General features: G+C 38.9%; 1 pseudogene; it reads left to right on the top strand.

Annotated features, from left to right (window-relative positions):
• Nucleotides 1–3,880, top strand: part of LOC109073369 — an 11,270-nt pseudogene extending 7,390 nt beyond the window's left edge.
• Nucleotides 3,881–11,256: the final 7,376 nt, after the last annotated feature.

Raw genomic sequence — 11,256 nt, 5'->3', positions numbered from 1 at the left:
AGAATAACATCGATCTCTCGAGCTCCAGAGGGACGCTGATTTGGCCAGAAACGAAAAATCAAGAACAGGTTATTCACAATAAATAAAGCTTGGGCGAATAAACGTTAAACTAAAAGAAAAAAAAACGAAACAGTTCAACGCGTGAACCATAAACAGTGGGACATTAAACTCGGAAATTTGGTATCATGATACTGGTATTCGGCAATAGCTTGAAATTCGTGATTGCATGTATTCCAGCAGACTGTCTGTTCGTAGGATGTCTTGTCTCTTAGCGTTAGTACATAGAACTAGAGATATATTCGTTTCATCGGATGTCAGGACTGCCCCCCTGTCCTTTTTCAGTACATATTGTTTGTTGTCCCCACTATTGTATCATGAGAGCTTTATAGATTATATGAACTTATCTACTGTTTAGTTTAAGATTTGTTTATGTTTCGTCTAGGCTGGAGTGGATAACAACTGACAGTATCTCAATTATTTTTTCTGCATTGTAAATTAAATTCTCTGCATGTTTACTATTAGTGATCGTCTCTACTTACAACATTCTTGTATTTTAACGATCACTCTGATTGCTCTATTTTAAAGACTACTTCATTAATTATTGCATAATTTCTGTCTTCACTCTTTCCAGTTGGACCTGTTTGGGTACTTTGTTAAATCTTACTGTTGTGTTTGTTTTTTTTTTTTTTTTTGGTTTTTTTTAGAAAAGCCAGTTACGTTGGTCTATACACTAGATATGTCTAAACAGGTCTAGTTTTGATCTCACCGCAATTTTTGCTTTATTTTGTTGTTTGAAGTAGGCCTCATTTTTTTTTTTTGTTGGTACTAAAAAAAAAAAAAAAAAAAAGATACAAAACAACAAAAAAACAAAAAATAAAAACTTTTTTTTTGCGGGGGAAGTACAGCCATATTTACTCGAAAATGTGGGACACCTTAACCTTTTTTATTGAAAACAAAACTATTTTTTTTTTTTTAGTGTTTAAGTTATGTTCTAAATAATGACGTTTGATTGGATTGTCGATACACACAAACGACATCTGTATGGCGTAAATTACACATTTCTGAATATCTATGGACCTGCATAAAGCCTAAAAAATAAACGCTATGCAACGTATTGTTATCAAGATGATTATGAAAAACTGACACCATGTCAGTCGATGACTCATTTCCTCGTCCATTACTGTGAAGTTGAGGTATTATAATTGTAAATGATAGGTAATTTTCAATGCCAAAATTCAAATTATAATGCAATCCCTCACATGTCATGAGGATAGAGACATTGTCAATACTCACTGCTCTAATTATACTTATGTCTTTATTTTAAGTCTGAAAAGTATAAAGTACCCTTCGAGTGAGATTATAGCATGATTTGACATTAAGCAAGACGCGAGATCCAATTCACGTTAACATGTCGGCCTTGTAGTGTTATAATAAGTGAAACCAAAGTTGGGTTGTTTCCTTTTGATTAGGTTGAAGTGACTTATTAGCTAGTAACCCTGTTTACTAATCAAATTAACTTATATTTATAATATTAATCACTAATACAAGTATTGATGACAAGTAACCACATTATCATAATGATTGCGTCATAATATGGATAGGGACACAATGCTATGAAGTTAGTCCACTCTTGTAATGTGGGTATATTATCAGTAAACTAATCATTAAATATTTATAATCAATCAAAAAATATTGGCCCCTTTCATAATGTTGTTCAAAAATGAAGAGCTGAGGCCTACAATGCTAATGTTGTCCCTCGATGGAAGCCACAGGACAGCAAATACTTCAAGATCTGTTCAAAGACTTGCAGAAAATGTTTCATTTATGTAAATAAATCAAAAAATGCATATACATTCATTCTTTTTTCATATAAACTTTAATAAAGCCCAATATAGTAATTATGCAAAAACTATCATCTCGCGAAATACCATTACGTTTTTATCTTATTTTTTAATAGTAGTGACAACATATTTCTCAAGTTATCGCATTACTGAAAAAGTGAAGAAAGGAACACTATATTTGTTATCTATTTTTCATGTTGTCATTATAATAATTTACTTGAAAAGACCCGTCCATTGTTTAACTGCATCATCTACACAAACCATTGTGCTTGGACCCCTTATGATCACCTGGACTTAAACCACATTGTTTCCAGTTACCTTCTGTGTCTTTGGCCACAACGCTTCAGTGACAGGAATGTGAAATAGCAAACAGGGGAACAAATAAAGGCATGACTTTATTTGCATCCAGCTAGCCAACTCTATTACAGGTGTTCCAGCCAAGACTCTTATTAGAATAGGAAATAGCAAGGGGTTTGAATAAATAGTTTATTAATCATTTAATTTCACTTTCTTAATGAATATTGTTCTGTGTATGTGATTTCAAAGAGATCTTGATGCTCGGATTAACCCGTTAATTGGCGTATCCCTTAAAACCTGAGTGCCAGAGGATTACAGCAAATTCATGTGCCGCTGGGCACCAGTTTACCTGATGCCACGAGGGGTGGCGTTTGCGCTGATGGCTTGAGCCCGCCATCGCTGCTTGCAGCTATATTTTATATTTATTATTGTTAATATTAATATATTTTTACATTTTTTGTATCTTGTAGTTATATATATATATATGTATGTATTATCAAAGTGGCAAGAAAGTTTTTTTTTTCATGTAGTCTAAGTTGATTAACTGTAATAACCCTGACGAATACATGTTTATATTTCACACAAACAAAGTGCTTCAGATCAGTGTTTGTGTGTTTGTGTTCCTCAGGCTAGAGATGAGGATCGTCATGGCGACCAGTCTCCGCCCCCTGGCCAGACACTGGACACGCCCTCAAGACTTCTGCTGAAGATGAACAACAAACAAACAAAGAATAAACCTGCAGATCCGTGTGCTGCGATTACTGCATGGATAGTTACCACATTAGAAAAATATTAGGGATTACATTTATAAAAATATTACATTTAAGCAATAATATTAAGGATTGTATTCATATTTATTCATTCATTATACTGGAGTTTTAAACTTCAATACAATACCTTAAAAAAAATATAAATATTGGATATCAAGGGGAAAAACTGGCACAAATTTATTATCTGAGATAATTTGCTTTTGACCAGTGAAAAAAATTATAAAATCAAACTCTGCTGTCTGAGATTCTTCAGACCTGATCGCCTTATATAATAATAATAATTTAACGTAAACAATATACTATTAAAAGTAGACAATAATAGACTGTACTATATTACTATTATTTATAATATGTATTAAGTGTACATAATTGAGTATATTTATAATATATGTTAATTTATATAAAAATATTTTATATTAAAAATATTTTGTTAATTAAAATTAAATAAGTGTACATATTTATGTATTGTATTAATCATACATAATTACACATAAAAAAATACAATAATTATACATAATTAATTGTGCAGAATTAATAATGTTTATAAAAAAAGTAATTTATTAAAAATATGTAATTTATGTAGAAATATGCCACAAAAGTGACTTACAAAAGAGTTCAGAATGGATATTTTTCTGTAGCGTGTCTCTCTCTCTGCAGGTGTGTGATTGGTGTAAACACGTGCGTCACACTAAAGAATACCTGGACTTCGGTTAGGAGCCCGAGGATGCGCCTGCAGATTCTCTGCAGCACCAAATGCCTAAACCAGTACAAAGATGGGCGTGTTTTACCTGGGGAAGCTTCGTGCCGCCCTCTCGGCTCGGATCCGCCCACAAGATGGGGAGGACGCCCCAAAAGCGGCTGTGGCGGCGGAACCAGAAACTCCTCACCCCGGAGGCCTGGGACAGACCAGAGAAAACCGTCTCGCCGTGTAGCCCGCGAAGGCAGACACAGGAATCACGCGTCTCAGTTTAGGATTCAGACCAGCATATCGCCCTCTTCTCCGGCTCGCCGTCTCGTGTTACCCGGAACAGCCACGCCCCACCTCAGATGCCCCTCCCCATTGTGCGCCAGCACCCTTCCAGCCCAGGACCAGCAAAGACCGCCTCTCACCCGCCCGCCCCTCAGCCCTATCCAGAGGGCTTCCTTTGCCCGCCTCCTCTCCTCCAAACGCTTCCCGCCCCTTACATGCCCTTCACCCAAGCGTACCGCCCCCATTACCCCCACACACAGCGCAGCCCATGATGTTGTTATCACCCTACCGGTTTTCGTGCAATCGGTGCGATTCCCATTCCCATCCCTGTTTTCCCTCAAGCGGGCCACAAAGTCTTATTCAGCGAAGGCTTCAGGAGCAGGAGGAGGGCGTCGCCCGATCCGGGTCACTCGGAGGAGCCCAACAAAAGAAGTAAAGACCCGAAGCGATCGCGCTTCTCCTCTCCGCGTCCCGGGCGGCAGGTGATTCAGTGTCTCCGCAAACATCCGGTGAAAGAAAGAAACTCACACCGCGGCTCATCTCCAACTCACAAAGCACTTTATCGTCTGTCGTCATGCCAGCGCCCTCCAGAATCGTCACTCCCGCGCCTTTGTACTCATTGTGGCTCGTTCGACCGCCATACAAGCCGCCTCATTCTCACTGGACAGCTCCTCTCCGTCTCCTCTCTCTCCGATGGCGAAGATGTGAAGGAGAACAGCTATTTGGGTGGGGCGGGGCGGCGACTTCGACCAATCGCTGGTCGGCAGAGCAGGCGGACTGCGGGCGACCAATCAAAAGAGAGTCGGGGGGAGGAAAGAAGAAGCGCCGCAGGATGTAGAGCACACACCTACCTTGCGGTCGTTACCACCCAAAACTACCGACGAGAAAAACACACAATCACATTTAACACACTCAAACACAAACCTGGGAGAAAAACACAGATCTGGGATCGAGCGGCGAGGGACGGGACGATCCAGAACCAGCCGTGAAGAGACGATGCTTGAGAATCAGAGACCAGAACAAATGAGGGCCGGGGTCAGACCACACACTCACACACACTCTCACGCACACACACACTCACACACACAGTCAAGTCAAGTCGCGTTTATTTATATAAGCGCTTTATGTTATGTCAGATTGTGTCAAAGCAACTGAACAACATTAATTAAGAAAACAGTGTCAATAATGCAAAATGACAGTTAAAGAATTCAGTGATGTCATCATGCAGCTCAGTTCAGTTGCAGCTCAGTTCATGCAGTTTTCATTCATTTAGCCACTGTATTGAATAAATACCTGGGGTTATGTTTGTTTTCTTCTAAAAGAGACAAAAAGTAATCGAATTTTAGCAGTTTTTAATGCTTTTCTGTAAGATAGGTTACTTTCCCTCCAAGCAATACGAAATACCTCTACGTTTTGTTTTCCTCCAGCTGCGCTCCATTTTCGGGCTGCTCTCTCTTTAGGGTGCGAGTGTGCTCATTACACCATGGTGTCAGAACTGTTTTCCTTAACCTTCCTTAAGCGTAGGGAGCAACTGTATTTAAAATGCTAGAAGGAGAGAGAGTCCATAGTTTCTGTTACATCATCAAGTTGTTCTGAGGTTTTGGATATGCTAAGGAATCGGGATACATCAGGAAGATTACTTACAAAAGCAGTCTTTTGTGGTAGAAGTGATGGTTCTATACTTGTAACAAGAGTAGAATTTACAGTTTTAGCTATATGAAGTTTGCACAAAAACTAAATGTGACAGTATTAAATCTAGAGTATGATTTACGACAATGAGTAGGTCCTGAGGCGTGTTGTCTAATCCCAATAGAGTTCAGAATGTCTATGAATGCTGATCCCAATGCATGTGTGTGTGTTGTGGGGTGTTTTGTATTATCAATATAGTTTTGATTAGCAAACTTTATCTGCACACAGCCACACTAACTCTTCGGATATCCACACAACACAAAACACACACACACACACACACGTACACACTCTCTCTCTCTCACACTCTCTCTCTCACACACACACATATACATCTCACACAGCACACACACACACACACACACACACTCACACACGTTCTCGCCACCACCACACACACACACACACACACACACACACATACACACACACACACACATCCTCATCACACAACAACAAACTATCACACAACACACACACATACACCACACACACACAATCCCACGCACCGCAGTCCCCACCCTCGCCACACTCCACACACAGCACCCATACACACAACACCCACATCTACCACACACACCCAATCCCACCACACCACTACACCACACACACTATCCACCACCACACTCTCTCTCTCTTCTCCCCACCACCACTCGCTCTCATCTCGCGCTCTCTCTCACACACCACACCGACACACACACATAGACGACACACACACACTCCTCTCTCTCTCAACAGCACACACACATACACCACACAACACCCACAGCCAATCCCCACACACACACACACACACACCCACATACACCCACACCACATCTCTCTTCTCACAGGCAGGATTGTGGTGTGTTTCTCGCAGCGCTTTGGTTTCTGCAGAAGATTCATTTCTGATCTTTGTGCACTGCTAACGCAAACTTTAGAGCTAAGACACCGATTTGAGTTACTGTCCGGGCCGCCGTTCTGAGGGAAAACCCACAAACACACACTCACACACACTCTCAGCCATGAGAACAAGGATGACAAAGACAGATAAACAGCGTTAGAATTAATCGTGGCAATCTCGATATAACAGTGCCGTCGTGTGTGTGTGTGTGTGGGTGGTGTGTGTGTGTGTGTGGTGTGTGTTGTTGGTGTGTGTGGTGTGTTTGTGTGTGTGTGTGTTAGCGAGTAATGCAATGCATTTACAGTGCTGTGTTTGTGGTAATTGTACGGTTGTGGAATGAGGTTCCTCACATAACATGCCACATAGTATTCCAAATAATAAATACTGGTTATACTAATAATCAAAAAACATCCTCCATGGTACTTTAAAATAATTAGTTGTCACATAACAATTCTACAGTACACATAGTTTACTACATAAATTTGTGGGTGTGTGTGTGTTTAGTGGTGGACCCAGTGGTTGTGGGGTTGTGTGTGTGTGTTGTGTTTTGTGTGTGTGGTGTGTGGGCACCATGAAACATGCATAGCTGTGTTGGGGCAAGTGAGGGCTAAGGGTGTTAGATTAGAGTGAGTAGTGTGTGTGTGTGTGAGTGTGTGGAGAGAGAGATGAGTGCTGGTGTTGAGTGTGTTGTGTGTGTCGTATGTGTGGGTGTGTGTGTGTGTGTCGTGTGTGTGTGTGTGTGTGAGAGAGAGAGTGCTGAGTGTTAGAGTGGGTGTGTGTGTGTGTGTGTGTTTGAGGAGAGAGCGGTGTATGAGTGTGTGTATGTGTGTGTGGTGAGAGTGTTGTGTGTGTGTTGTGTATGAGCGAGTGTAAGTGTGTGTGTGTGTGTGTGTGGTGAGGACGAGTGTGTGTGTGTGTGTGTTGTGTGTGAGTGAGATGGCGGGGGTGGGGGGGGGGTATTTGCTGTGTATAGTTGTTGGTTTGTGTTGGGTGGTTTCATGTTTTGTGTGTGAATTATCTTAATATTATGTTTTTTTTGGTGTGGTTCATGTTTAATTTGAAATTACTCTACATTTTTTTTAATCCTTTCAGGACTTGAGCTTGGTTTTCCCACAGCAAATATGTTTATCCATGGAAAGTTTCTCTGTTTTTTTAGTGGCGTTTTTCCAAAGCTAATAGAGGAAACCGTGATCCGGGATCAGATTTCTCCTTCTTCGTGTTTCCTGGCACTTTATGACGAGTGTATGATTGTGCTTTCGATCGGATGAAGTCTGTTTCTCCTCGCTGCTGGTGTGTGTGTGTGAATCTTCTCGGTTTTATTGGCTGGAAGTCGATCCGTTCTCTCAGGGATTCACTGATGTTTGTTAACTCGAGCTCTCCGGGCCTCACATCCTCTTACTCCTTTCTGCTCCTGACAAATCCAGCTGAATCATCTGAACGCAAATTCCAAATGCATTTTAAAACAAACATAACATTATACATATTTATAATATATATATAAATTATGCATAAATGTACAGCATTGCAAGCTTTGATTTAAAATATTTCTAAATGTATTTATACATTTGCATACAACTGTACAATCATGCATAATAATGCATAATTATTTAAAAAACAATTTTCGTGTCCTAAAAGTGTCGTTTTGACCATTTCTCACATTTTCTCTGTTTCAGGTGTAAATGCAGTGATGAAACGATGGAGACGAGTGTTTCTGCGAGCGATGCAATGTGTGACGTACAGAGGACGCGTCCAGCAGCAGCAGCATCCGCCCCAGAGCATCATGGGAGTCACAGATCGAGCGCATGTGATCCAATTAGACCACATATATGTGTGTGTGTGTGTGTGTGTGTGTGTGTGTGTGTGTGTGTGTGTGTGTGTGTGTGTGTGTTTTCCTGCCGAGCTCCTACAAAGCCAGGCATTGTCTTGCCTTATGCCAGTTGTGTGTGTGTGTGTGTGTGTGTGTGTGTGTTGTGTGTGTGTGTGTTCATTTTGTTTGGGCTTTTTTTGTTTTTTATTTTTTTTTTTCTTGGGTGTGTGTGTTCAGCTGTGGTTTAGGATTACTGACACCACACTGGCACTTGGCTACAGGGAATTTTTAGACTTCACCGAAAGAGTGCCAAAGAGGATAAATACACACCACACACACACACACTCACACCTCACACATCTCACACACAACACACGTCAGATATTCAGCTCCGCAGCTCCTCAGATGTTTAGAAACTGTATATTCAGGAAATGAGTGTTGAACGATCAGAATCGGCTCACACAACTTCTTGCTTTTTAACCCTTTGTGGTTCATTTGAGAAACACCTCAAATGTTGATGTTTGATTGTCATTGCCGCAGATTCGATTCAGATCCACTTTACTGAATTCAGTTTCTCATGATCCTTTCAACTATCGAGTGAGTTTTGAAGCAAAAACAGTGATGGAAACGTGCTCATGATACCTGTTCAGTAGTGTTTATAAGCATCCCCAAATATCGAGTTTTTGGTTCCAGATGTTTTTTGTTGTTTTTTTTGTTTTGTTTTTTTTTTCCGTAGGGATTTGTGAAAAGTCTCTGTTGAAGCGTTATTAGTCATGAACCAAACCAACCAGCTACGAGGAGAATCACAGCATTACACACTTTTCATTTTAAGCAAAAAAAAAAAAAAAAAAAAAAACATATGAAAAATGAGACAAGAAAGATAAGAACTTTACAATCCCATGGGCATTGCGAATAACAATCGGATTAAACATTATGGTAAAATATAAAACTATGATTGTAAAGTTGTTGATTATATTTATAGAAGCTTATATATTTTGGTTTACTGAAAAATATACACAAAATATTTAAGTATTTTGAGAGACCTGAATCACGACGTCATTTCGCAGCGTTTCTCTGAGTGGGCGGAGCTAATGACGTCTTTCGGCGACTCTCTGATTGGTGGAATTTCCTGAATAAAATTACATTGCATCATGGGAGATGTAGTTTTTCACCACGAATTAAACATGATTATTTTAAAAACAAGTTGAAATAAATCAAACTTTTGGTTTAAACAATAGCAAATATCATCATCAACAAACTCTGAGCTCACAGCAGATCTGTTTTTAATGTCTCGCTCTCTTCTTGTATTCGCATTTGAGTCATTTCAAGTCGGCATGGAAAATGCATGTTATAGATTTTATTGTAAGCAATAATGCATCCGTGCATATGCCTTATTTTAAAAAATGTTTCTACCCTCGTAATCATTAAACCAAAATGTCAAAACTAACAGGAATTTTTTAAAAGCGCGCCACGCCCACATCTCAAACTTCCAATCAACAAACGATGCATAGAGCCAAGTCCCGCGCCCTACATTTTTTTTCCCCGGCGATAATCTGTCATTTTCATTCACTTTAAAGATCGAGTGTCTAAACTTTGATTGGTAGCGTTTCCCGTGGTACGCTAATATATTCCTGAACCTGGTACTCCAAAAATAGTGTCAAAAAAGATTACCATGGTAAAATATCTAAACTTAAAGTATGGTACTTTTTTAAAATGCACGTTAAATGATATTCAGATGTACTTAAGAGAATACGATGCTTCCTTTAGTAAGTGAGTTTGATGTGTGACGTCACTTACTGACGGGAAAAAAAAACGAGTTGTTGAATTGTTATATTTTGTCATTATTTGAAATACAATTTGGATATTTTATTTTTATTTTATTTTATTCCCCAAGCCATTTGCAGATTTCTCCTCTATATAAAAAAATCACAGAAAAAAAAACAATATAGAAGAGTTTAAACTCACATTACTACAGTAATGAGAGTGTCCTGTTGCCATAAACAACATAAAAACAGGGATTTATTAAATGAGTAACCAGGTGGTGTGTCAGTATTATTCATGACCAAAGCCAACAAATGGTTTTTCATGTACTGTCCAGCAGAGGGCGCGCGTTGATATTAAACAGATATTAATTAAAATGAACATTTATTAATATGTTTAACTGATGTCAGATCCTCTAATGCACAATATTTCAGGACCAGTGCCAAGCGAAACATCTAATGCATTTCAATCACAGAAGGCCAATATCCAAAAAACAATTTTCAAGTTTTTTTTTTTTTTTTTTTTTCATGGTTTAATTACCTGTTGTAATATTTGTATGTTTCTGTTGCATTCACTCTGATTTTATTCTTAATATCTGATGTTTTCCGCTCATGAAGTGTATACTAGCTGTACATTAATTTAAATGTGATAAATGCCTATCAATATGTGCTGCAACCACTCATAATCCTGTTTTATGTGTCTTTTGAACACGAGAATTATGCCAATGACTAGATTTGTTGATAATAAAAACATTAAACATTGCAATTTTCACGTCGTTTTTTACAAATAAATACTATTTTGTGACATTAACAAACAACAAAACTTACTAATGTTGTGAGTTTGGGAATAGTTGTCACACTTTTTTACCACTAGTTTTGCAGCCTCTAATGGTCCTCATCGCCTGTCAATCAAAGAGCCTGGCGCGTGCCACAACGTGAACAAAAGCGTCCAAACGCGTTCACACACGGTACATTTAGCGTTTTATAATAAATATTCCACTATTTTCTCAGCTATAAGGTTAACATTTTCTGGGTTTACTTTCTGGTTTTGTTGGCTTTTTTTGTGTCGCCAAATGTTATGCATTTGATATTATAATCTTATAAGAGTTAAGGTTTTTAAAGGGTGTGTTAGGCTAATATTATAATACATGTTATATAAAATGAATATATAACCAATATTATGCTAGAGATAGCGTCATGGAGGAAAGAGAAATGCTGTTATTGAGGCACATACACAAA

Source organism: Cyprinus carpio, chromosome A4 (genome assembly GCF_018340385.1).
Source record: "Cyprinus carpio isolate SPL01 chromosome A4, ASM1834038v1, whole genome shotgun sequence".
In the NCBI taxonomy this organism is placed as follows: Eukaryota; Metazoa; Chordata; class Actinopteri; order Cypriniformes; family Cyprinidae; genus Cyprinus; species Cyprinus carpio.
The sequence above is the reverse complement of the archived record's forward strand: the minus strand, read 5'-3'. Positions and strand labels throughout refer to the sequence as shown.